The sequence below is a fragment of the Euprymna scolopes genome, chromosome 3 (genome assembly GCF_053919585.1).
Source record: "Euprymna scolopes isolate OS-2025 chromosome 3, ASM5391958v1, whole genome shotgun sequence".
NCBI lineage: Eukaryota > Metazoa > Mollusca > Cephalopoda > Sepiida > Sepiolidae > Euprymna > Euprymna scolopes.
The window spans coordinates 12,883,939-12,889,452 of NC_136484.1; the positions used below are offsets into that span (position 1 = coordinate 12,883,939).

The 5,514-nt window shown below is 28.8% G+C and overlaps 1 non-coding gene across 1 annotated transcript; it reads left to right on the plus strand.

The window, feature by feature from the left end:
• On the plus strand, window positions 1–72 carry Trnah-gug (transfer RNA histidin (anticodon GUG)). Its single transcript has one exon. It is a non-coding gene; the product is annotated as a tRNA-His (tRNA).
• The last annotated feature ends 5,442 nt before the right edge of the window (window positions 73–5,514 follow it).

The window sequence follows — 5,514 nt, forward strand, 5'->3', positions numbered from 1 at the left end:
GCCGTGATCGTCTAGTGGTTAGGACCCCACGTTGTGGCCGTGGTAACCCAGGTTCGAATCCTGGTCACGGCAAGTCAGTTCACATTTTATTTAAAATGCTATGTGTGTTTTATCCTACAAGCGCGCACATGTTTATTCTTCGCGAAGTGTTTTCTCCATACGTGGTCTCAGGAGAATTTAGAATCATATTAGCAGGGAAATTGCACGTGAATGTATGAGGATCTACGAATATTCAACTCTCCTGTATTTTATTGTCATCGGAATCAGTAAAATCGATTATTTCCAATCCTTCCATTTTGTTATCTACATTATTTTGTAGAAAACCCTACTGTAAATTTTATAAATTATTTAATATCTTGGTTGAATAAAAGTTAAAAATCCAAATATCATTTATCATAACTAAATTGTGTTCTAAACACACACACACACACACACACACACATATATATATATATATATATATATATATATATATATATATATATATATATATACCAGACTACCCGTGACCCGTTGGGTCAGTATGTTATATTAGCTATGGAATAAATGTGTGAGCGTGACACCTGTGATGTAAAAATAGTTTTTTTGTGACATAAAGGAAACATTTCTATGAAAGTATATTAAAAGGTAAAAAGAATATAGATAGATTGCTATGAGTCGTTCTGTTTATTATTGTTTATTTTTGAAAAAAAAAATCACATCCATTAAATTATAAGTGGCTTGCCATACTTATAGGGAAATGTGCACTGAACAGATACGATAACACTTAAAGTTAAATTCAAATTTTGATATCTATTTAAATTTAGACGCGAAAAAAATAACAATTGGGACGCTGGAAACGTACACAGTAAAAAATTACGCTTTATTGTCGCGTTGATTATTTATTTGTAACGCAAATTTTAAAAATAACACATATTTTCGGGGTTACTTATTTATATTGGTTGTGTAGAAAAATGTATGAATGTTTTTAAGGAAGGTGCATTAAAATGGAGAATAAATTAAAAACAAATGAAGGCGGTGGGCAAACGTGTTAAAGTAGATTTGTTTTTAAGATAATTGTGTTAAAATAACTTAAACGAAATACGGAATTAATACATACATTTAGCGATTTGACGTTTGAAAACTCTACAAAACTCCTGTGACAATTTCGAGTCTAAACACAAGAACATTTAAATGTAGGTTACTTGGGCATGGATCAGACTTTTTAATTAAACTTGAGACTAAAACGATGAATGTTAAGGGTTCAAAATTGAGACCAAATTTAAAAAAAAAATGACCTCTGCGGTTTGTACCAAATTACACTGCAAATTTCTGATCTAAACGTTTAAAATTTTACAAAAAAGATATTCGGAAATAGGGCAAGCTTTTTTTAATAGGTTTGGGTGGAAAATCTTAGCTGTCAAAGAGTCAAAGTTCCAAAGATTTGACTTATGCGGTCTCTAGCAAACTACTCAGCCTATGTTAGCACTAAATATTTGCAATTTTACATAATGTGTATTTAAACATGCAGCGAGCATTTTAATCAGTTTTGGGGTGAAAATCTCGCTGCCTAAAGTTCAAAATAGCTCTACCACTCTCCTTCGCCAATTATGGAACTAGACACTTGAAATTTTAGATATAGGTAACTTGGACATGGGTAAAACTTTATATATTAATTTGATAAGGTTATGGGGTCAAAATTGAGATCAAATTTAAAAAATTGACCTCTACAGTCTCTATCAAATTACTCAGACAATTTCTCGTCTAAACATTTTAAATTTTAGATAAAGGATATTAACATATAAGAAAACTTATGATCATAAAACCCGAGCGTAAAATACAGGTAATTAGTATATTATTATTATAATTGCAGATTCAGTATTTATTATTATTATTGTATTATATTTAACCCAATATATAGTGATGATTTAAATTATTTAGAAATATGACTCGTGCGCAATCACCGAGAATTGAAACCAAACATTTAGTTTACGATTTACATTATCCTTTACACGTAAAACGTGAACTATGAAAACATATTGCTGCAAGGCTAAAAATTAAAACATGAACCAATAGCTATTACGTTGCGCATGCATATTCGTAATGCCGTTGTTCGACGTTTAACTGGAAAATTTCATTTTTTTGTTAATTTAAATATTGTGCATATAAAAATGTAACCATTAGTAAGTAAACATTCTTTTATATAAAAAAATGAAATTGTTTACATTGATTTATATGTTCATTTTATAATGTTGTTACAATTTCATTATTAAAAAAAAAATCAAACAAGTAGAATCCATTTTTAAAGTTAATCGCTTTTTTTCTTTCAGAGGTGCAAAGGAATCTTACAAAAGGTTGACAAAATGTTCAACAATAAATTTCCAAGCTTCACATTGGTTTCATTAAATCAATCTATCTCAAAGTGGAGCCTGCTTTTACAGAAGGATTTTTAGATGAGGAACTTCAGGATTCATCGTTGAGTGGGAGGAAACTAGATTTGCCTGATTTACCTACAGATTCGAAAACTGTCGAAAGGACAGTTGAATTAACCATAGAGGCTTATCAGTTGGTATATAGATTTGAAAGAAGACACAATCATATTATAGCAAAAAGTGATATGTCGAGAAATGAAGCCTTCTTTTGATTCAAAAGGATCTATGAAATTCAATAGGATCTATGAAATGATGCAGCACTCATTTCTAACATTTGTGTGTGGTTTGACATATTTTTTATAAATCTGTTGTAAAATCAGTGTATAAATTTGAAACTAAGCTTACCAATGATGAACCCAGCTTTTAGAGCGGTTTCAATTAACAATTACAGTTTTTAAAAATTGATTCCCTTATAAAGTCCAACACATTTCGTTCTTAATGGCTATTCCTTCATTGATAATAAGTTGTTTATGACTTTTGCCATTTTTATTTTATTTTTATGGAAATCGTTCTAGACAAGCCATGAAGCCACTTCATGTAAGGATCTAAAAATATTTAAATGTCAAATCTTGCCAATAATAAGCATAAGATGGAAAAGATTCTGACCCAGAATTACTTTTTCTTACTAGCATCTTCAGTTAATGTTGTCAAATGAAGATTATATGCAGTGGGGGGCACTTTTTTAATATTAATTTTAATATATTTCTTTCCATTTTACTAAAATGATTGATCTAATGAATTTGTTTGGACTGAAATTGTAAAATATTTATAAAATTGTCTAAAAAAACAACGATTTTTTCAGTGCGTCTAATTAGACGATCTTTAAAGTTAAATGCTCATCCAACCATAAAAGATGGCAAGCTATTTATTTTTAAATTAGTACTTATCATATCAACGCAAAACTTTCCCTGCGTAGAAGTGTTTGATTTTCGAGAAAAAGTAAACAATCGACCCACCCTAATATATATATATATATATATATATATATATATATATATATATATATTTCTATATATATATATATATATATATATATATATATATATATAATACTAAAACTGTCGTTCTTGGTTGTTTGCTTGTTTTCTTGCGCACTATCCTCCTACTACTACTAATATGCCTCTTCTTCTTTCTACTACTATTACTTCTCCTCTTTACAACTACTACTACGCCTCCTCCCCCTCTTATTACTACTACTACTAGGCCTCCCCTTCCTTATCCTACTATTACTACTACTGGTTGACATGTATTTTCCTACTACTACTCTACTACTTCTACTACTAATACTACTACTATTAATAAGGAAGAAGTTTTTTTTCAAAAATAAACAACTATAAACAGAATGACTCATAGAAATCTATCTATATTCTTTTTTCATTTTAATATACTTTCATAGAAATATTTCTGTTATGTCACACAAAAAAAAAAACTTTTCTTTACGTCACAAGTGTCAAGCTCATACATTAATTCCATAGCAAATATAACATACTGACCCCTAAGGGGATGTTTTGCCACTATTCTGTATTACAACTATACTGTCGCAATTTTCTCACAAATAAATAAACTTTGACCTGTTGACAACGTATTTTTTTTTTACTGTGTACGTTTTCAGCTGCCTAATTTTTTTGGCGTTTTAAAATATCCAAATAAACAATAAATTATTTTAACGCAATTTTCTTACAAATAAATCTATTTTACAATGTATTGTTTTACTGTGTACGTTTTAAGCGACCCAATTTTTTCACGTTTAAATTAAAAGATATTTTTAAATTTGAATTTAACTTTAAGTATTATGGTATCTGTTCAGTGCACATTTACCTATAAGTATGGCAAACAACTTATAATTCAATGGCTGCAAGTTTTTTTTTTCAAGGATAAACAATTATAAACTGAACGACTCATAGAAATCTATCCATATTCTTTTTTCATTTTAATATACTTTCATAGAAATGTTTCTGTTACGTCACAAAAATATTTCTTTACGTCAAAAGTGTCACGCTCATACATTAATTCCATAGTTAATATATACTGACCCAACGGGCCATGGGTAGTCTAGTATATATATATATATATATATATATATATATATATATATATATATATATATATATATATATATACTTCATTTTCCGACAATATTATGTTCGAGTATTGAAATGCCCATATATCTGGTTTTATAAGACTAAACTGCAGATGTTTTAAAGATTATGATACTGTTCTATAGTTGAAATTTTATGGCAGTTTGTAAAAAAATAACTATATTTTCAAACCAATAAAATTTGCTTACATATGTATATATATATAGTGCCATGACAAAAAGTTTAAGTTTGGCTGCTTTGAGCTGACTCTTTCTGAGGGTGTTTTATGCTTGGGTGTCTTCTCTGTGATCTTGCGAGGGCACTAATCATGTATATATATACATATATATATATATATATATATACATACACACACATACATATATATATATATATATATATATATATATGTGTGTGTGTGTGTATTTATTTTAAAATGTCCGTGTTGATATGACTATAATGCTCCTCATCTATGTTGAGCATTTGGGAAGTGATATAAAAAGTACCATTAGCGTATGAAGCAATGCCCTTGAGCATAGGTAATTTAGACAATGTCCAAACATCGTTAATTCACTGCCCGCATAGCAATAACAGGTTAGAAGCTTCGACTTTTGTTTGGCCGATCGGGTTTCGATCCTGGTTTGAGGTAGTTTATTGTATAGCCGCACTGATGAACTGCGAAACAGTATTGTATGTGGATGGCTATATGTATATATATATATATATATATATATATTGCAATAAAAAACAATGGTAATTCTTACACAATTTACGAAATAGCATCTATACACTTATACATATATATATATATATATATATATATATATATATAAATACATATTTATATATTATTTACTTTGATTGTTTACTATCTAAAAAAATTGAGATGTCTGCATTAAAAAAAAGTAATTATATAGATGAGTATCCTTATTGAAAAAATAAAAAAAATGAACAAGAGCTGTGAAAGTGGATTACGTGTCGTATTTTTCTATCTATCATAAGGTTACGAGAAAATAAAAATAACC